The sequence below is a fragment of the Euprymna scolopes genome, chromosome 36 (assembly GCF_053919585.1).
Source record: "Euprymna scolopes isolate OS-2025 chromosome 36, ASM5391958v1, whole genome shotgun sequence".
In the NCBI taxonomy this organism is placed as follows: Eukaryota; Metazoa; Mollusca; class Cephalopoda; order Sepiida; family Sepiolidae; genus Euprymna; species Euprymna scolopes.
Genome location: NC_136517.1, coordinates 38,901,450 through 38,926,449, shown reverse-complemented (window position 1 = coordinate 38,926,449; position 25,000 = coordinate 38,901,450). Strand labels below are relative to the sequence as shown.

At 30.5% G+C, this 25,000-nt stretch overlaps 1 protein-coding gene and 1 pseudogene across 5 annotated transcripts in view; both read right to left on the bottom strand.

Annotated features, from left to right (window-relative positions):
• The window catches only part of LOC145260423 (homeobox protein six1-like), a 1,097,433-nt gene that overhangs the window by 1,043,851 nt on the left and 28,582 nt on the right, over window positions 1-25,000 (bottom strand). The window lies entirely within an intron of this gene.
• On the bottom strand, window positions 7,227-7,352 carry LOC145260878 (U2 spliceosomal RNA; annotated as a pseudogene).

The following is a 25,000-nucleotide window of genomic DNA, read 5'->3' as shown; positions in this document are numbered from 1 at the left end:
AATAATAATAATAACAGTAAAATGTTTAAACATATTTTACGATCGGACAATGGCGGGCGGTCTGCTCTATATATTATATAATATCATATGTATAATATATATTATATATAATACTGTGTGTATATATTAGGCACCGCCAAAACTGGGGGGGGGGGCAGGTCAGTACTTTTTGACGGACCGTCTTTTTAAAAATCTACCAAAAATCAGGTAATTATCCGATCAATACGAAATTTTCAGCGATTATTAGGAGAAGAATGAACTTTATAACAGTGTACTTATTTTTCATAAACGATATTTATATATATATATTTTTTTGCTGGTTTTAAAGTGGGAACAAATATGCTTAAAATAATCATCTGAAACTGAAATCAACATATTGTGTTGTTGTCAGGGACAGAATTATAGATTCAAAAAAAAAAAAAATTGTTTGCATACCTTATTTTGACGTCTGAATATCAGAACTTCGATTGTGTTTAATTATCCCGCTTTTGAGTTTTGAAGTGTGAAATTCGGTGAATATGTTAAGTAAAATAATTAATTTAAGTTAAGCAAAACAAAAAAAAATTTTTTTTAATATTTATACGAAAAAAGCTATTTTAAAATTTTTGATAAATAAATTAACAATTTTTTTTTAGCGAGCCGAATAATGCATGACCATTATTAAACAGGGCATGCTTTGAATAATCGATACCAAAAAAAAAAAAAATTCGATAAATATTGTGCCCTTTGTGTTAAAAATAGCATCATTTTTTTCGATCCCGTTTGAAAACGTTTGCCGCCTTTCGACTACGGTGGACCAAACGCGCTGAAATAATTTTTTTTATTCTGCTTTAAATTGCCCCCCCCCATTTTGGGGAGCCTGGCCCCCACACACATACACATTAAAAACCAAACTCATACAAATGGTCACCCATCTGGTACTGGCCAGCCTCAGCTTAATAATACATTGAAATTTTCGTCACTGAAAAATAAGTTTTTTTGGCCTGTTTGGTCTTCCATAGTTTTCTTATCATCAAAAGAAAACGTAAACAGAGTCGATCTGAACTCTACGTCGACGCGAAATATTTGGTTACCTATATGAATAAGTGGAATTATTTAAAATTCAGGTACTTATATTATAATATTTTTGCATATTCTCTTAGAAAATCATCCTAAATCTTAGTTAGACAATAAATAAATAAATTAATTATTTCAAAAACCCTTTTTTTTTTTAAATATTTAAGTATGTTTTTTGTGCAAGACAAAAAATGTCAATTGTTAACTTTTTGGGAAAATTTAACATTTAAAATTGAATTAAAAATAGTAGAAAAAGTTTTACATTATTCTGTTTTCTATATGATAAAATTCAGGGTTTTATCTTTCTGGAAAAAAAAAGTTACTCAGAAATAATGGATTTTAATAAATGTAATTTAGTTTTAAAAAACAACAACAACTTGATTTTGCGGCCATTTTTGGCGGTGCCTAGTATATATATATATATATATATATATATATATATATATATATATATATATATATATATATAGTGTTATATTTTTGTTTGGAAAAAATGATTCCAGCAGAGTGTTCTACTGTGAGAAAAAATTCCGAAAATAAGAGCGAATTTATTTATATTTTTTATTTACAAAAAAGTTTAGCTGAGAAAAGTCATTGGTATCGTCGGTTTCAAACCTGATACAAGGGGGCTGTTTTAGATACCCATATCAAGCTCTCTTCAGCCGATGCTTATCAGCTGAAGAGAGCTTGATATGGGTATCTAAAACAGTTCCCTAATATCAGGTTTGAAACCGACGGTACCGATAACAGTTCATCTAAGCTTTCTGTATATATATATATATATATATATATATATATATATATATATATATATATATATACTAGAGAAATATTCGGTCTCCGAACAGGACAGTTTTGTGTCCTCTTACGAAGATAGGAATCAAGATTCAAATATATTAATCGTTATATCTGTCATCATTGTTTCAATTTCGATCACATGTTTTTCTTTTATTGTGAAAAATGTTTATACTTAAAAATCTTACGCTCAAAGTCACAGAATTTATTTTAACTGCTTTTAAATTACAATGAACCAAATCATGAAACCGACACGATTATAGTCAACCTTGTCTACTCACTTTTTCTTCCGGTTTCTGCTCCGCAGAACGTTTCACGACGAATCTTGTCACGAGTGTGATTTTCACAACGTTTCGGTCGATGTAGCCTCCGACCTTCTTCAGGTGTATCTTATCGAACGCGGGAATGTTTCTGTCGAACTCGCGAATTTAGACAGAATTTCGAGCGGAAACCTTTATTTACTTCATTCAATTCACGGGGGTAGCGTGCACTTGTTCCGTCAGCCATGCCTGGATAGAGGTCCTAAGTAAGTCGCAATTATATTTTTCGGTCGGCCATACTAAGGACGACCCTTCAATATTGAGGAGTAGATAACTTTTTACAACTGATTCTTCCAAATACTCTAACCTCTGCGCCACGGATCCTTGCGAGTTCGACAGCAACATTCCCAAGTTCGACAAGATTCACCTGAAGAAGGTCGGAGATTACATCGACCGAAATGTGAAAATAACAGTGAAGATGAGAAAAGTAGTCCGATGAATCAGAATAATACGAATAACCAATCCTCATCTCAAGATCTTGTCACTTCTGCTTAATGATTGTTTTTTAATCGTTTTTAACATTAAGAATGGATTTCTTAACATTAAGAATGGATTTCTTCTTCGCTTGATTAAGTCTAATTAGCGAGTCAAAATGGCAGTAGAACACTGAGGTCAAAAATAGCAGACCGTCCTGATTATAATCGCTCACACTTGATTTATCTGTGCGATACATAGATATACGAATGTTCAATAACGATTATCTTCTACTTTTCAAACATTTAGTTTATAAACCAATTAAGAACACCCATCTCCCCACTACCCAATCGGTCACTTATAGTGTATCGTTTGTTTAGTCTTTTCGTGCTTTCGTCAAACAAGAATTCATGTGGTCTGGTTTAGTATCCATCTAATTGCTTAGACTTTTGGACATAATAAAAACTCGACACAGAGGAGGGGTTAGACACAAAAGGAACATATGTTGATAATAGGAATATATATATACTAGTGCATATCAATTTATCAACCGATTTGCAACAAGGGAAGATAAGACAGTGTGTAAAGGTTATGAAACATCTTTATGTCAGTCAATTCGAAGTCTAACGCTATATATATATATATGTATATATATATATATATATATATATATATATATATATATATATATATATATATATTTACCAGTGGTGAAAAAAGCCGGACTAGAGTGCTCAATGTGTAGCCAGAGCAGTATATATGAAATTTATTACTCTGAGTCCAGAATGAGTTTACATATTGTTTCAGCTAGAGGAAGATCCTCAAAGAGAGGAAATATCCAACTAGCATCGTCAGAATTCCTAGATTTTATATATATATATATATATATATATATATGTATATATATATATATATATATTAGACATTAAGAGGAGATTATATATATATATATATATATATATATATATATATATATATTAGACATTAAGAGGAGATTATATATATATATATATATATATATATATATATATATATATATATTATATATATACACCAGCAGTAACTATCTATATATATTATATATATACACCAGCAGTAACTATCTTAGTCGTATATGACGCGTTGCTTGTCACATCGTAGAATGTAGAACTGGATGAAAAAAATAAGAATTTAAAAAAAATCGAGGCATAGTCAATAGATTGCGCCTCGGCCCATATCGTTAGGTCCTCAGTATTGCACACTTCATGAGTGCGACGACCTTGGTTCGCGCCTATGTCGGAGCACGTCACTGATGAGATGCAGTACATCGAAACCCACTTTGGGTCTGGCGTTGTCCGTAGTCGATGCAATTGCTCGATTCTATCTAGTTCTGGGTTCTAGCTTTATCCTGGAAGGTGTATGTGAACGGGAATTTATATATATATATATATATATAATAAAAATTACAATTAAATTTACCAAAATGATCCAAGATGGTAAAACTACAGTATATTATAAATATTAAAGAATTAATATTTATAAAGTAATCTCAACCAGATGTAAAAGCTGGGTAAAACCAAATAGGAAATAGAGCTTATAATATGAGCAAACAGTTAATAAAATATGTTCAAAAACACTTTTAAAAAGAGTTAAAAACATATTTAATCTTAAAAGGAAACACTTGATAAGTGGATAATCCTTAATCCGCGAAGTTTCGAAGAAATACTTTCCTTCTCATCAGAGGGTAGGAAATAGCAAAATGCGGGATCGGATTTTTGCACACAAAAGTATTTGATGAAACAACAAGTAAGTTGTTGTTTCATCAAATATGATGAGAAGGAAAAGTATTTCTTCGAAACTCTGCGGATTAAGGACTATCAACTTATCAAGTGTTTCTTTTTAAGATTAAATATGTTTTTAACTCTTTTTCAAAGCGTTTTTAGCATGTTTTATTAACTGTTTGTTCCTACATATATATATGTATATATATATATATATATGCATACATACATATATGCATATATATATATATATATACATATATATACAATTTTAACACGACCGTGTTCGAATTATATGATTAAGTGTCAGTTTTAGTCATTTAGAACTGTTTTAAAGCTTCACCGCTCACTCATTATTCGACCAAATTTCAAACAATTATTACAGTTTATAGATCACCTTCTCAGCTATGTTGTGAAAAAATATTTTCAATTTTTGTTCAGTAAAACAAAAGCAATGATGAATTGTATGGTTATCAAACTCGTAAAAAACCTAAGGAGGTAAGCGACGTTTATATATTTGGTTTCTATAGCAACCCCGTCACTTAAGCCACTACTGTTACTACTAATTAACTGTTGTTGCAGAAAGAGAAATAACAAGTGAAACAGAGAGAATGAAAGCGTGAAACGGAGGTAATTGGGGGATTTTATTGAAAGCAGACGAGTGCCGTACATTGTTATTACAATATGTGTTATGTTTATTGGGGGGAAAAATAAGGCTGAAATTAAACAAAGAACATATAAAATTATTGGGAGCCTAACAGAACTATGGATTACAATAAAAAATGTGTGCATGAAAAGTAATATGGTAAAACGTAAACATGGAAAATAAACTAGTTGTTAAAACTGGAAAAAAAAACAGGACAAAGTATTCTGGTAAAAAATACAATAAATGTATAACTAAAATTACTGCAACATTAAGAATTTTTTAAATTAATTTATAAAATTATTTAATTAATTCTTAATGCTGCAATATTTTAAATTATAAATGTATTATATTTTTTACTAGAATATCTTGTCTTTTTCTTTGTTAGTTTTAACAACTAGTAGTTTTACTTTTCCATCTTTAAGCTAAACAATATTACATTCCACGCTCGGATTTTTGTATTGTAATATATATATATATATATATATATATATATATATATATATATATATATATATATATATTTACATATATACATAAATAAATACATAAATATATATATATATATATGTATATATATGTATTTATATGTATATATATGTACACATGTACATATGTATGTAATATACATATATATGTGCATATATATGTACACATACATATATATATATGTACATATACACACATGTATATATATGTACACATATATATACATGTATGTACATATACACACATATATATGTATATATATATATGTACACATACATAAATATATGTACATATACATGTATATATATATATATATATATATATGTATGTATATGGTTGAGATTACTTTACTTGTAAATATTAACTCTTTAATATTTATAATATATTTAAAGTTTACCATTTTGATTACCTTGGTAAACTTATTGTAATTTTTATTTATATATATATATATATATATATATATATATATATATAAATGCATACATATATATATGCATATATATATGTGTACACATACATATATATATGTATGTATGTATATATATATATATATAGTAAGTGTTTCCTTTTCAGATTAAATATATTTTTAACTGTTTTTCAAAGTGTTTTTAACATGTTTTATTAACTGTTTGCGCTTACATATATATATATATATATATATATATATATATATATATATATATATATATATATATATATATATATATTGCCTAACACAGGGCCTTTGGTCCCGTCTGGTAAAGAAACAGGTCACATTTCTCTAAAAGACGTATACGAAACATGTTTGGAAAATATTTATTAGCAAAAAGTTCAAAAGTTAAATAAAGTCTCCTTCATTATTCTAAACACGTCGAGTTGATGTTATCGCACGTTCGGATTGAATAATATAATTACGATCATTGGATGATTCGTAAACTCCTTCTATATACACATTTATTTCACGTTACTTTAAGATTTGATGAAAAAAAAACGCAGTATATAAAATAGTAAATTAAAACCGACCCAATCGGTTACAGATATAGATTTTTTTTTTATAAGGTCAAATATTAAGCATGGGTTTTGGTTAAGTCGTTTTGTTTTACGAACTATTAAATTAAACGTCTTATATTTCAAGCTTTTTCTATATTCAACTAATTTTACTGAATATATCGTCTGGTTATATTTGTTTAACACAATTTACTTTATTTGAAATGAATAACATCTTTGAGTAATTCATTTCAAATCCAGTAATTCTGAAAAGAAATGTTTAAACCTTTAAGTTCCTTATATTTTAAAATATTAATTTATGGTTTGCTTAGTTGGTTTGTAGAGAACGTTGTTTTTGCTTTTGTTTTGGGATTTTCAGAAAATGATTGAGGTTTGAAAAAGAAAAAAAAAACAATAACATTTTGTTTTGTGCATTTTAGGCCAGAATCCAATATTAAAAAAAAAAAAAACAGTAACATTAAGGTAGTTGTATTTTAAGTCAGAAAGCCAGTATTCACACAAACAATGCCGATAGCCATTAGTTGCGTGCTCTCGTGTAATGAATGAATGCGTGAATGTAGCACAGGCATGAAATTCTTAAAGATCAACTAAAATAACCGAAAAATGGGCTGAAATGACTTAAATAAATAAAATTAAATGACTTAGAATGACTTTAATGACCTTAAGAATGACTTGAATGCTTAAAAATAATTGGAATCTTTAAAAAACAACTTGAATGATCTGGAGAATGACTCGAATGGCCTTCAGACTGACTGGTTGTAAAGTGGGTGATCATTTTACATTAAATTAATACAGAAAAGTAATCCCCCACTTTATATCACAATAAGTGCTGCATGTAGTAAGAACAGATACTACCCTTGATCTTGGCCAAAAGGTCAAGAAAAGGGTATTTATTTGCTCCCCCACCGAGCAAATTAGGCACAAGGCCGATTTTTAATGTGAGGAGTGAAGGCGAAATGGGGACCAACTCACCGGGGAGTAGAGGAGCTGGATAGTGACAATTGGTATGACGGGTTGCCCCTGCATTGACCATAGTCTTATATGTGGGGTCGCCCCCACATATGGTCTTTGCTTGCAGTATCTGCCGGAACAGACACTTTGATCTTGGCCAAAGTGCTAAGAAAAGCTTAAAAAGCTAAGAACAGCATCTATTAACAACAGACCTTTGATCTTAACCAAAAGGCCAAGCAGAAAAGTGTTACGGACATACCGACCGAGAGACCGACCGACCGACCGACGATGGAGTGACTTATAGAGTCGCTTGCACGCGACTAAAAAGAAAAAATAACATTAAGTCAGAAATGCAGTATTCGCAACAACAACAAAAAAATCTATAACATTAAGTTAGGTGCATTTTAAGTAATGGAACCAGTATTCACAAAAAATAACATCATGTTTGGTACATTTTAAGCCAGGAAGCCAATATATACAGACACGGAAGTAGGGGAGAAAGAAAAAGAGAGGGGTGCCGTGTGCTGTTTTTGATTTGATATTTGCAGAAAATGATTAAGTTTTGTAAAGAGATTAAAATAATGGTATTTTTTACGACTTGCCCCAGCGTAGTATAAGCACCCCCAACCACCTCAGGTTAAGAACGGCTTTTGGAATAAACCCGCACCAACCTCCTTATGTTAGGAACGGATTTCGAGGTTGTAGGGTGTTTATTCCGGAAGCCGTTCTTAACATGGGGAAGTTGGAATGTTTATAATACGCTGGGGTACGTTGTAAAAATTTACCAAAATAATTTAATTTACGTTGCATTTGTGTCAGGAAGCCGATATCAGACACCTTGATCTGGTGCACCGAATCTCTTCTAAGTTTAAACCAATAGAATGAAGGAAACAAAAAATAGAAAGTATTTCTTTGAAAAGGACGTTGCCTCGAAAGTCTCAAAATTTTAAATAAATGATTGTATTCATAAATTTACACAATTTAGTTTTTCAATTTCTTTCTCGCTCTCTCATTCTCTGTCTATCTGTCTGTCTGTCTGTCTGTCTGTCTCTCTCTCTCTCTCTCTCTCTCTCTCTATATATATATATATATATATATATATATATATATATATATATATATATATATAAATAGTCCTATTTGTTAAGTACTATTAAATTACAACCGTAATATATTCCTAGTTTATATTTATTCGGAGCAAAATTATGTTAGAGTGTGCATCTCGGTAAAGTGTGTGGGTTTGTGTGTGGGTGTGTGTGTGTGCGTATGTGTATGAGTGTGCATGTGAGTATGATAGTGAGTGTGTATGTCAGAGAAAATTTGTGTGGGAGAGTGTGTGTGTGCGTGTGTACGTTTGTAAAAGACAGTGTGTGTAAGAGAAATAAAAAGCAGTTGTATGAGATAAAGTGCATCAGAGATAACATGTGAGTATGTGAAAAAGATAGAGAGATATAGTGGGAGAAAGAGAGTGAGAGAAAAGAAGGACCTCTGTATGAGGGAGTGTGTGTTTCTGTGTGTTTGGGAAGAGAAATAGAGAGATAGGGTGTGACAGAGAGTGTGGACGATAGTACCATGCCTTCGAAACAGAGAGATAATATGTTTAAGAGATAGAGAGACTAGGTGCGCGTGAGTGAGAAGGAAAGAGTATTACTTGAAAGAGAGAAAAAGGTGTGTGTGCGTGTGTTTGGTTGGTTGGTTGTTTTTGTTTTACGGCATATCAACCTTTTTCAGGTTATTTAATACCGAATCTAGTTATTTTGAGGAACCATTTTTAATGGAGTATATATATTTTTTTTAAGTCGAATTCTATTTAACCCATAGCTTGGACTCTAACAAGTACTACCACTCCGGGTCAGAGTGGACCTGGGAGCAATAGCAATTAAAGGGTAGCTCCACACTCCCCAAGACCTGCAAGGTGGGACCTCACCATCGGATATAGTTTTAGTTCATATCCAGAACCGTGCGTGTGTTTGAGAAAGAAATAGAGAGTCTATACGTCTGTGTGGGTTGTGAAAGAGAAATAAATAGAGAGCGTGTGGGTGTTAGAGGGGGGGGGAAGAGAAAGAGAGAGGAGAGAGAGAGTGAAAATGAGAGAGTGAGACTATTAACATAGTGTTACAAAGTGCAGGAGAACTTGCTAATTAAATTTCTATGGCTTCTAATAAATATTTGCACTAAAAGATCTGAATGAACCTAATGCTGATATTTAAAATGCATGAGGTGGCTCTCTCGCTAATTTAATCTAGACCTGATTAATATTTGCGTTTTATTTAACTTCATTTATAAAAACCACGCATTATATATGGCGTACTTTATTTCAAAAATTACATAATGAAATTCTTAATAACCAACATCAGTCATTTTGATAGGTAGCTGGAGAACATGTGATATATATATATATATATATATATATATATATATATATATATATATATATATATGTTGTTTTATATGTTTACATATATATATACACACACACATATATAAGCATATCTAATATACGCATATATATATATATATATAGATATGTATGTGTGTGCGCGCACATAGGTATGTTTTTATGTATTTATATATATATATATATATATATATATATATATATATATATATATATATATATATATATATAAAGAGAAAGGGGCACGCATTAAAAGCGCATATACCTGTATGTGTATGTGCGCATAGTTATTAATTTAATTAAAATTATATTAATTATTTTATCTTAATAAAAATTTCAAGCACGTGATGGTCGCTATATGATTTATGTACTGAGCCGAGCATATCATTATTTAAGGTTGAAGCACGATCTCAAGTATATATACATATATATATATATATATATATATATATATATATATATATATATATATATATATATATATATATTTATATATATATATATATATATATATATATATATATATATATATATATATACAGAGTCAGTCACTCTGATAAATCGTAAACGTGTCAGTGGATAATTATATTTTAAACAATATATATGTCGACCTCCATTTGGTAAAGGGGAAATTATTTCTCAACTCGCATTTAGGTTAAAAAAAATCATGCACTTTCGAATATATAATTAAATTTATTCCGAAGAATCGTAAACAAAAACAAATCTATAACACTTGGATAAAAAAAAACGCGGTACATGTATCAGTCGTTGAGATAATCTAGGGGTAGAGGTTTAGGCTACTAACCAATAGGTCCCGATTTCGAATCTCGCTAGATTCAGCCACTCTGATGAGGCGTATACGACGAAACACTTGTCAGTGGATAATTCTATGTTAATTAATATATATATATATATATATATATATATATATATACATATATATATATATATATATATATATATATATATATATATATATATATATATATACTCAACTTGTTAAATCTATATGGTTACTAGAGGAAAGGGAAAAGAAAATCCATTTACTAATAGCCACCACTAAAGAGGGATGCAGGCGACTCAGATATTACTCGCCCAAGGAACAGTTACGGTGATTACATCGGTTCGTGTTTGTTAAAAAAAAAAAAAAAAAAAAGGCGTGGAAAATTCATTAGGAAAGTGGAAAGGATTAAAAATAAAATATGGTAGATAGGAACTGTCCTATCTACGTATTTAATTTCTACTCCTTCTAATTAAAGAAATATATACACACTAGAAGGCTTGCCCGTTTCTAACGGGCCAAAGCTAGAGCCCGTGAACTAAGAATGCGTGCCTTATGCGAAATTGATTGTCACACTTGTGATCCTTTCTGCTTTTAATACTAACCGATATAAAATTTATCAAGTGTGTATCGAACGGATACTGTAATACTTAGTTCGCTGCACTTCATCACAAAAGGTCTATGCAATATGTTATCTCGATAATAAAGCATGAAGCAGATTAAATGATTTTACGCGTGGCATGAGTCACGTTTTATAGTCGAGCTTTGAAAAATGCTTGTCCAATGTTACCTTAGATTGTGCAAGGTGAATTCGCATCATGAGTTGAACAAACAACACTTCATGTAGAATCACATTTAATATAGATACACATTGCATTTAACTCGATACGTAAAAATAATAGAATTCCTGCGTAAAAATAATAGAATTCCTACGTAAAATAATAGAATTTCTACGTAAAAATAATAGAATTCCTACGTAAAAATAATAGAATATCTGCGTAAAAATAATAGAATTCCTACGTAAAATAATAGAATTCCTACGTAAAAATAATAGAATTCCTACGTAAAATAATAGAATTCCTGCGTAAAAATAATAGAATTCCTACGTAAAATAATAGAATTTCTACGTAAAAATAATAGAATTCCTGCGTAAAAATAATAGAATTTCTACGTAAAAATAATAGAATTTCTACGTAAAAATAATAGAATTCCTACGTAAAAATAATAGAATTTCTACGTAAACTAATAGAATTTCTACGTAAAAATAATAGAATTCCTACGTAAAAATAATAGAATTCCTACGTAAAATAATAGAATTGTTTGGTAAAAATAATAAAATAGCTTAATAAAAATAATAGAATAGCTAAGTAAAAATACTAGAATTCTTTGTAAAAATACTAGAATTCTTTGTAAAAATACTAGAATAGCTTGGTAAAATTACTAGAATTGCTTGGTAAAAATACTAAAAAATAATAAAATTGCTTAGTAAAAATAATAAGATTACTGGGTAAAAATAATAAAATTGCTTGGTAAATCTAATAGAATTGCTTGGTAAATCTAATAGAATTGCTTGGTAAATCAAATAGAATTGCTTGGTAAATCTAATAGAATTGTTTGGTAAATCTAATAGAATTGCTTGGTAAATCTAATAGAATTGCTTGGTAATAATGACTTGTTCATGGTCTTAAAATTGTCATTAATATTAAAACTAACAAAAAAGAATAGGAAAAGAGAAGCTAAGAGAGACGAAATATCCATGGAGCAATTTATGCCGCGTCCACAGTGAAATACACTGGACAGAAAGCCGAGGAATTATACTGTTACAGATTAGGATGAATAAAAACAAATCTAAACTTTATCGATGGGGAAAAAAAGCAATATATATATATATATATATATATATATATATATATATATATATATATATATATATATATATATATATATATATATATAACACCGGTTACGGACAGCTAGTTATATACAAAATGATGGTTTCATAACATAGACACGTGAACTTTTCGATCAATCAATCACATAAACGAACCAATTAGAGGCAGCATTTCTCGGAGACACGTGTTGTGTGATAAATAGTATTTGTAGAATGTTATATCAAACACTTGTGCAACGACGCAAAGAAAATAATAAAGAGAAGAGAAAGACGGGCAGAAAAAGAGAGAGAGAGGTAGGGAGCGAGAGAGATAGAGAGAGATAGAGAGGGGGAGAGAGAGTTATTAAATCGTTATACATAAAGCCGTCTGTATATATATATATATATATTAGTGATGGAATAAGTCCAATATTTTCCCGATTCCGATACAATCCCGATTCCGATCCCTATTCTTTATAAATCTCTAATATTAACTATTTTTATCCGATTACCGTCAAAACACGTGATTAATTTGGATTCATTTAAGATTTTATGTTCAACGCACATTACTAAATAATTATTGAATGCAAATTTTTGATTTTCTCGCACGTACAACTAAACTTGTGAGGCAAGTGATCTTTCGCTTTCAATTTTACTTATTGTAAAAAATCTATAAATATTTATTATTTTATCATTATTACCAGCAGTGGATGATGTTGTTTTAAACCAAATAAAATGAAAAAATCCAAATTGGAATGCATTGGAAAATAATCACAAATGTTTTCGATTCCGATACCGATTCCGATACACCCAAAAGTTCCGATTCCGACTAATATATATATATATATATATATATATATATATATATATATATATATATATATATATATATATATATATATATATATACACACTGAATATTTCGCGTTTCATCCACTCTAGGACTCTTCAGGCTTATGCTCATAAGCCTGAAGAGTTCTAGAGTGGATGAAATGCGGAATATTCAGTGTAGCTTTATCGCCATATATATTTTATAACTTACTAACTAGCTCTACCTACGTATTGGGCACTTTTTAAGTAAATACTTAAAGTTTACGCATATATTTTCGTATATTAATTTTATGTGAGTAAATTAAGTAGTTATATATATATATATATATATATATATATATATATATATATATGAGTAAAAATAAAAATAGCAGCGATGGTTGACGTTATATTGTTTTAAAAAAGAAAAACAGTTTCGTCCTTATTGCAGGGGACATCCTCAGGATATTAAAATGAAAAACGCAGGAGAAGAAAACGATCATAGGCTATACGTAAGTGAAAAGGGGGAAAAAGTGTTAAAATTCTACCCATAACAGGAAGAAAACTATAAATGTGCATGTATAGACATTGAATAACGCAACCTTCCCATACACACACATTTATAGTTTCCTTCCCGTTATGGGTAGGATTCTAACACTGTTTCCTTTTCACTTACGTATGGTCTATGATCGTTTTCTTCTCCCGTATTTTTCATTCTAATATCCTGACGATGTCCCCTGCAATAAGGGTGAAACGTTGATCGCCACTTTATAAATTCATTCGGGTTTTCTATTTTCAAAATGATATATATATATATATATATATATATATATATATATATATATATATATATATATATATACATGTGTGTATATTATGTTTATTTATATAAACATACACAGATATATATATATATATATATATATACACGGTTAAAGGTATTTAAGAGCTAAAACCCCTGTATTAAAACGAGGTAAAGAGTGCTCAATAAAAACGAGCCAAGTCTATTATTTTTATTTATATATACAAGTATTACATGCTCGTTACACTAAACATGCTAATGCTTAGGAACAAATTGGTTCAATAAAAAAAAAAAATCTGTTCCTCATCAGACGAGAGAAATAAAGTTTATATCCGCTATTAAGAGTATCCTGTTCTGATATCATTTAAGGACAAGATGATCTTAATAGCAGATATAAACATACTTTTAAGCTTATATATATATATATATATATATATATATATATATATATATATTATATATTATTATATATATATATTATATATATATATGCATAGATCATCGTATAACGATTAGATCACTCTCTGACTGACGTAAATGAACATTTAAAATTAAAATCTTTAAATTCGACGTTATTTCGCGCGGTTAATGGTAGCCGAATGGATTAGGTCTTCGCTAAACCGAGCCAGAAATGTCTCGTGACGCGGGGTTCGAATCGTTCGTCTGGTATTAATCGTGACACCCTGCACTGAAGATTCCCGAAAGGATGAAACATTAGTGTCTGTAGGTGTTTAATAATTATTATAGTAAAAAACATAATCATATATATATTACTCTTTTATGTAAATACAGTCATATCTTGCTTCAAAAATACGAAAGGTTTCAAGACCATTTTCAATTTTAAAGGAGGGAACTTTGCTTCACGCCAATCATGGCAGAGTATATTTTCTCTCCTCTAATATTGAAAATGGTCATGACGCCTTTTAAATTCTTAAATTTTTAAATCGTCTTACCTGAGGAGATCAATTATGTTCAGAACGGTTGGCACATCGTAGCAAGATATGACTGTATTTACATAACGAATAATAAATAAATATATATATATAATTGGCTCTCTCTGATTAAGCACTATCAACGACCCTTGCTGAAATTCAAGTGTTCTTAATTTTTGGATATAGGTCTACTTGGTTGGTTCATTGGTTATTTTTGTTCTACGGCATATCAGCCCTTTTCAGGTTATTTAATGCCGAATCCAGTGATTCTGAAGAACAAGTTTTTTAATAGAATATATTTGTTTTTTGTTTTTTTTTTAAGTCGGTTTCGATTCAACCCATAGTCGAGATCCTAACAGGTACTACCACTCCGGGTCAGTGTGGACCTGGGAGCAATTGTAATTAAAGGGTGGCTTCACACTCCCCAAAACTCGCAAGCTAGGGCCTCACCATCGGATATACAGGGTGTTCCAAAAGTCTTGGGCACATTTCAAGTCCTCATATCTTCATAACTCTGAATAGTAGAAAGAGGAAAGTGGTACCATTTTAAAGCTAAATGCATTAAGTTTTTTGTAAGGCTTTTGATATTTTTCATTTCTTTTTAGATCCAATATCTTAATAGTTCTTAAGATATTCAATGTCAAAATGTTCCCAAGACTTTTGGAACACCCTGTAGTTTGAGGTCATATCAAGGAACCTTTCTACCTGGAATATATATATATATATATATATATATATATATATATATATATATATATATATATATATATATATGAAATAAAAATTACAATTAAATTTACCAAAATGATCCAAGATGGTAAAATTAAAGTATATAATAAATATTAAAGAATTAATATTTATAAAGTTATCTCAGCCAGATGTAAAAGCTCGATAAAACCAAATAGGGGATAGAGCTTATAATACGAGCAAACAGTTAATAAAACATGTTAAAAAACAGGTTGAAATGAGTTAAAAACATATTTAATCTGAAAAGGAAACACTAGATAAGTGGATAGTCTTTTGCCCGTCTCTCTCTCCCTCTCTCTCTCTCTCTCTCTCTCTATATATATATATATATATATATATATATATATATATATATATATATATATATATACATATAAATGTTTGGAGGTACATTTTTATAAAGCTTTAAATAAAATACGCGGAAGTTTCTTTCGGCTATCATCTCGTCAGGAGGAAAATCGATGCTATAGGTTTTCCTCCTGGCGAGATGATATCCGAAATAGCTTTAGAGAAATTTCCGCGTATTTTATTTAAATCTTTATATATATATATATATATATATATATATATATATATATATATATATATATATATATATATATATATGTATATATATATAAAACGTCTACTTCTGTCCTCTCTCTAACGTGATGCTCGGTCTGTGCACGCGTTCTTTTTTCTTTTTCCTTTCCATGACGTCATCTCGCACACGGCTCGGTCATTTGCATGCTCCTGTCAATACACAAGACCACCTTTTTTATCATATCTTAGTTCAATCTTGAGCTGATGTTTGAAGAAATAAAAGAGATTCAGATTAGAAAAAACTTCAACGCCATGCACCCCCCAAGCCCGATGGGCAACGCGACCATTCTGTATACAATCATGATCGCATGAAACGCAATTCCTTTCCCTTTTCCCTAGTCCAATGTGGGTCGCTGTAACACTTTTATATGAGTCCGAACGCCGGATCGTCTGTACATAGGAAAGCCAAGATTAACGCCGTGAGTTGTCAGTCGGAGTTATTTAATGTTAATAATCAATCTCGAAGACAACGCTTGGAGAACAAGAAACACCTGTCAGTCACGTGTCCAAATCGTTTTGCACATTTGAAAAATGCGTTGCTTTAACCGAAAGGTTGCGCTGTCTAGATTGCTTTACACATTTCAATGTAAAATAAATAAAATAAAAAAAAAACAGGAAAAAGAAAAAAGCTTAAATTCTTGACTATTGTTGAATATACATCGTTTGATCTTATATAGAAATGTTTTCAATGGACAGCGGAAAAAATGTATTGACCTTATCGTTCCAATATTTTTTTAACGAAACCGAATCTCACAGCTTGAAACCTTTCTATTTATCTTTATCCTTCCCTCTCTTTATATTTTAACATACACACGCATACACACACAAGCTCACACACACACAACTTCTCACGTATTTATCTCTCTCTCTCTCTTTATATATATATATATATATATATATATATATATATATATATATATATATATATGATATATGTATATATACAGTAAGTTATAAAATATATTAGAAAGCTGATTGGCTAACTAAAATCTGAATAGAAGATGCGTATATAAAAACGACAGACAACCACAAAATTCGCGCATAAGCCTGAAGAGTTCTAGAGTGGATGAAACGCGGAATATTCAGTGTAGCTTAATCGCCATATATATTTTATGACTTACTAACTAGCTCTACTTACGTATTGAGCACTTTTGAAGTAAATACTTTAAGTTTACACATAAATTTATACTCTCGTATATTAATTTTATGTGAGTAAATGAAGTATATATATATATATATATATATATATATATATATATATCAGACAAAAATTAAATGATGAAAAATAAAACTGTACAAAATTGACTAGTTCAATTCATTCAAAAGAAGTAATATAACCGAATACTATTATTGTTTTTACCTTATAGTTGCCAAATACTACTAGATCAGGCTGTCTGAAATATTTGCTTCCTGACTCAAATGCTCCGTACATTGAAGTTTTTGGTATCTCTTTGCAAAACTCAATCATGCTCTGCAAAGCCAAATGCAAAAACAATTGTGTCCCTCCTCTCTATTTTTTGATCCCCCACTTCCCTATCTCAATTAAAAGTTCACGAAGAATTTATGTTATTACCTTTTCCCCCTTTTACTTTGCAAAACTCTATCATGTTCTGCAAAGCGAAAACGAAAACAATAATACTGCCCCCGTCTCTCTCTCTCTCTCTCTCTCTCTCTCTCTTTTCTTCTCCATTTCCCTATCTGAATGTACAGACTTTTTAAAAAAAAAAATTGGTTTATTACATTTTCACCCCAAACAAGGCACATTGCCACTTTGATATAAGGGGCTACTATCAAGGACATAATCTACAAACGTACTATGTAGGGAGTTGGGCAGCAAGATGTCGGTTCATGTTACACTTGAACTTCTGCATGTCAGTAAAGTTGGGGAAGCAGGAATGCGGAAGAGTATTCCAAAGTCTAGCGGTTCTGGGGAAAAAAACTGCTGGAGTAGAAGGCTTTCTTACATCTAGGGATCTCTAATGTGAAGAGGTGGGATTTAACTGCTTTTCGGGTTTGTCGGGGGGTACAAGTGCTTGCAGGTCATCGGAGCATTCACCGTTAAAATACTTGTAGAACAGGCAGAGAGTTGCAATATTTCGTCGATAGGACAAAGGCTGAAGCTTAGATGACAGTTCAGGACCTGTCAGGTTGGCGAGTCCTTTTTGAAGCTTGTCTAGGAGCGATAGACTAGTAGCAGATACACCAGCCCAAATATGACAACAATACTCCATACATGGGTGAAGTGTTGCCTTATAGAGGTACAGGATACTTTCGGGCGTTATAGCTTTCTAGCATGGTAGAGAGAACCTACCTTCTTCGCAGCGATCCTGCCAATACTCTCAATTTAATTGTTCCAACTCATGTTTCCTGTAAACATTAGGCCGATGAGTTTAAGAGATATACTTTCAGATAAAGAGCCTTTGGCCTTTGGGCATTGCTATTGGTGGTAGAGAAGGTTTAAACGTTCACCAAGCATTTATGTTTTTTTTTTTGTTTTACTTTGCAAAACTCAACCATGTTCTGCACAGTAAAAAGCAGGAAAGAAAAAAATATCCTCTACGAAACGACGTTGCTAAACACTGCTAAACACTATGCATTAATATTTAAACATACGAAGAACTTGAAGAATAAAAAGATTTTTTTCCAAACTTTCTGAATTCAACATGAATAGTACAAAAAATGTTCGCGTGCTCCAAAACAAAATAACTTAACTAAACGACGCCATGTAGTTTCAAAACTTAGATTTTATCTGTCAGAGCAAATAAGGAGCAAAGAATATAATAGAATTGCTAATGTTCGAAAAAAAAAAAACGATGCAAATTAAGAGAAATAGAACAATTGAACTTGTTTTAAAGCATTATGGAAACCAATTGGGTCTTGTGGATCCAGGTTGGGTATTCCGAAGTGAAACTATTTGATATTCCCATAAATTCGGTGCAGATTTTAATTTTTGTTGAAATTTAATCGTAAATCGGATGTTTTAATGGAACTAAATAATATTGACATTATATTGTAAATGTATTTTAACACATTTACCTTTGGCAAAAGCAAAAAACAGTATGCAAATTGGTTACCTTTGCGGTTCGACTACACATAGATAACAGATTAAGAAGATCGGTCCTTTTTATTGTGTGTGAATACGAATTCATATTAAATAGTGCCTTTGACCCTTTATCTTAGTGGAATAAATGCGCCTAACTTCTGCATTTATTAATGTTGACAATAAGTTCTTGCCGTTTTTTTTAATTTACATTTTTTTAAAAAGTAAAATAAGAACTAACAACTATTAATTGAATGATGTATTCTCCATTCGTGTTCACGACTTTTTCCCAACAAGATTCTCAATATATTTTTGGTAGTAATCATTTGATTTGGACTCGGAACCAAGTAAATACAATTTAACAAAAAAAAAAAAGAAAGAATTATAAACACAACATATAAAAAAAAAAAAAAATGGGAGGATCCTAGTTTCCAACACAATCGATATGCGTCTATATCGGCTTTATTTCGAAATTTTTGAGTGGCAGAAGGTGACCCTCAATAGAAACACATCCTAAACGACATTTGCCACATCTGGAGAGTAGCATCTCAGAGCACACTTTACTGCTTGGAGAGACTACATGATAAACTTCAAATCTAGTGGACACAGTCCTTATACACACACACACACATACATACATATATATATATATATATATATATATATATATATATATATATATATATATACATACACACACACAATCATGCACACTGATTAACGTTTTCATATTATTTTGTTTTCTCTACAACCGTTTGTCCGACTGAGAATGGGGTTAGTTCTTTGTTAATCGCATGAGGTGCCTTTTTCATGGAATACCGACGGAGCTGCCCAGCAACTTTTTTTGAAGGTCAGAGTGCACTTCCTCTGGAGCGATGTCTACTCTGTGCTATTTTCGATCCTACTATCTCAATTCTTGGGGTGGGAGAGAAGTAAAATGTATCTCTTTAAATATATACATAAACATATATAGATACATACATACAAACATACATATATATATATATATATATACGTACGCGTGTAAAAATACACACACACACACGATTATATATATATATATATATATATATATATATATATATAAATTTATAAGATTTTACTTTTAAGATCTATTTACATCGTATTCGGTGTACCTAAGAATTTTATCTATTTTCAAATTTAAATTATTAACGATGGTTTAAAACAGCATTCATATATATATATATATATATATATATATATATATATATACATATATATATATATATATATATATATATATATATATGTACACTAATTTTTTCCGTATATATATTAATATTTTCCGTATATATATATATATATATATACATATATATATGCATATATATACATATATATATATGCATATATATATATATATATATATATATATATATATATATATATATATATATATGATTGTTAAGATGGATGAAATCCGACGATATAAAAATAGATTGGAGGTGGAAAGGCCTGAACGCTCAACGTTTCGTCTGATTTATGCGGACTTTTGACTATCCCTCTTGAAAAAAGCCCGAACAAATTGGGCGAAACGTTAAGCGCTCAGGTCCTTTTACCTCCAATCTATTTTTCATATACGTATATATATATGAATTTATATATCTATATGCATATATATATATATACAAAAACATGTAAATTTTGAAGTTTTTTAACATTCTTTGCAGTTAATGGAAATAATTAAGAAATTTGCGTGCGGAGTTTGAACTTAGAGACCCCGTTATGCAAAAAAAAAAAAAAAAAAAAAAAACGCTTTCAACTTAACAACGGTAGAAGTTCCACGGCCCATTATTTTGTCATTGTTGCTAAGTCTCGGCATGGAAAAAATAGATTTACCGATGTTGTATTTAAAATGACGATTTCAATTATCGATTATCGGTAATCATGGGCGGTATTCTGAGACAAAACTTTACTAAGATACCTTTCAGACTTATAAATAAAAGTTCCGTAAATTTTATAGAAACTCTTTTCAGTCGTATCAGAGTCTATCAGGAACGAACTCACTCAGACAAAGTTACATTTATATCATTGTAGATATTTAGATACACACAAACACACAAATACGATAACTCTTCCACGTACTTTTAGCGGATTTTTTTATCACCAAAATTTGCCTTGTACTTATACTACGTCTGGCATCACACACGTTTTTCATGTAAAGTCGGCTACAATTCTAACTAATAATTTGTGTGTTGTAGGTTCCGCCCCAGAAAAAATATATATATCGCACATTTAAGCTTACCAAAAAATAGTGCACATCTACTAACAGACACCTGCTTAATAACTAAACTACCTGCTCGCAAAATAAATCAAATAAAAAGAACAAATATCCAAATCGATTATATAGAAAGATAACTAATCGATTAATACACTTGTTATGAGTAAATTTAAAGTAATTGCTCCCACAAAAAAGTATAAATTAATTAAATTAATAAAATAATTTCATTCAAGTTGCTGCGAAAATATTTATTTACTCTGGTGTAACTAAATAAACATAATATCCAGTCCACACGTTTTTCAACGAATTTGGAACGCCTAAATTTTTTTTTCTTACATAGTAGTTACCACTCATCAAGGCCCGGAGGCCACTCGAGGATAAGGCCTATTGCGTGTACAGTAGTCTATGGGATAATATCGTAGTAATCGTTAGTAACGGAGATTTGATAAAGTGTCTTACTATAGGGTACGGTTGATCAGGAATTTGTTTATGTTGGACTTGAATACGTCCAAGTTGTAGTCAGGTGCGAAACAGGCAAACAGAAGAGAGTTCCACAGGCGTGCACTTCTAAGAAGCTTTCTTCATTGAATCTACGCTTTGATTAAGGCACAGATAAAGAGTGGGAAAAGTTATTGACAGTGATTTCAGCTAGACGGGTGTTTTTCGTGAAAGATTGACGAGGGGGGGCAAGAGGTTGGAGCTCAGACAAGCACTTGACATGGAAATAACGATAAAATAAAGACAGACTCACAACGTCTCTTCTGTGGGAGAGAGGTAGCGGGGAAGAGAAAAGAGCATCACCCATTGAGCTACGAAGTCTATTTTGTACTCTGTCAATGCAGGATATGCTGTTTTTAGCAGCCCCTGCCCAGATGTGGCAGCAGTACTCTATCCTTGGACGTACTTGGCTTTGATACAGATAGAGAATTGCATCAGCAGTGAGATATCTACTGGAGCCATAGAAGAATTCCACCATTTTCCCAACGACTTTGGCAACAGATTTGATGTAGGTGTTCCATTTCAAATCAGGAGTAAAGGTCGGTCCCAGAAGCTTGTCAAAACATGGAGCCTTCCCAGGACGAGAACCATCCATTTCAATTGATGGCAGATGGGGATCAGAGCGTTGATGATGTAAAGACAGAAGTTTGGTTTTAGTTTTGGCAAAGAGAATTTACCTCAAAATATATTATGGAATACAGTCGCACACATTAATACAGTCGCACACATTAGCAGAAGTTTTGACTAATTAACCTTTAGGCTACATTGGCTGTTAATTTTTTAACATCTAGTTTTCTATTACAAACAACTGCAACAATGGTGTCTTCAAGGACATTGGAATTCTTCTCTGCTTTAACTGTATTAATCAATGAAAACCCTATGTTTGAATGTGTGTATTGTTTTTTGATAAAAAATTATTTAAAAAAAACCCTAGACTTGATTTCATGTAATGTGTAAAATTCATACCCATTATAGGCAATAAAAATACCATCGTAGCCCAAGGGTTAATAAGTGGTGTTTAGAATGATTTCCAGCACTAAAAACAAAATTATCAATCGACATTCAGAAAAATTACAATAGTTTTGCTCACATCATCGATCAGGAATAGAAAAGAGAAACTGCAAAAATATCAAATTTAATTCGGTATCATTTAGTACCGGATGTATACCCATTCAAATTTAATCGGGTATTGCGTGTAAAAAATACCATCGTATCCCAAGGGATCAGTAAAACTTACCGTCGTTAAAAATACAATTATGATATATACCGATAACTAAATAATAATTATTCTTTATACATATACACTAATGTTTCATGTATACGCACTCATCAGTGAAGGGGTTACTGGTCCCGCCGGTAATGACATTTGAACCCAACCACAAATTCACATTTGCTCCATTTGCTAAGCCTTTGCATCAGCGCTACAAAACCATGTTCACGAAAATGAAGGGAATTGTTTACCATTAAACTCATACAGGGTATCCAAACAGTTATTGAATAATTGAAACTCTTTGTCATTTTACTTTTGATTAATATTTCTTTCTCTATGTTAGATATTTCACAGATAATGTTTTGAAAATTAATTGTGGATAAGTATAGCAGTGAACAACGTACGTAAGTTTTGAAATTGTTTTACAAAACTCAGAGGTCAATTGTTTGGACTTGAAGAGCTTATTGACGATATTTTCGTGTAAGAGATAGCTCAAGTCACAACACAATTCGAAATATTGTGCGCAGATTTGAAGACCAAGGTGTTGTACTTGATCTTCCGGGAGATGGCAGACTTCGAAACGTCGTTACAATTTAAAATCGGGAAAGTACGAAATAAAGGAAATTAAATCGTATTCTGTCATGGGTAATGTAACTTTAGAGTCTTTTCATTTTTTTCTATGGCGTCGAATGGTTCATGGTCACCTGACGAAGTCTCATTGACTGAAACAGATGGATGTTTGTAGCGACCATATGTAATTGTTTACCCTCAAATAAATAATCAAAAAATATTTTGTTCTTGTTATCGAGCACTATTTCGTTGTTTTCATTAGTCCCTATTTTTGAACATCTCAAACCTTAATTTATATATATATATATATATATATATATATATATATATATATATATATATATATATATATATATATATAAGATGGCGATAAAACTCAGCAAATATAACTACACATGACAATAGAAAAACATAACGAAACAAATTCCGTATTGATTACACAATTAGTGTTCATGTTAAAGTCATAATAAATGTTTCTAAGTTTCTTGTTTGTCGTCTCAGGCCAATTCAGCACGATTTCTAACAGTCTTGGCTAATTCATGTATTGTAATGTTATCGGATGCCGAGTCCAAATCCAATGGTTTCTACTGATTTCTCCACTATAAACGACTTGAATAAAGTTGTTAACTTTCCCGTGTTTTTTTTCAATCTAATATATATATATATATATATATATATATATATATATATATATAGTAATTTTAATTTTACGCATAAATCTATACTTTCGTATATTAAATTTATGTGAGTAAATGAAGTAGTTGTACATATATATATATATATATATATATATATTATATATATATATATATATATATATATATATATATATATATATAGGGTGACCCCAAAAAACAGGCCCGAAATATAATTAGGCCTTAGTGTTTTGTCCGAATGAAATGAAACTTGGTCATAACTAGTTTATTATATTCAAAACATCACTATATATATATATATATATATATACATATATATATATATATATACATATATATATATATATATATATATATATATATATATATATATATATATATAGCAATATAGTGAATGAATGACAGCAGTCTATATTCCAAAGTTCATAATGATGACTATAGTATATT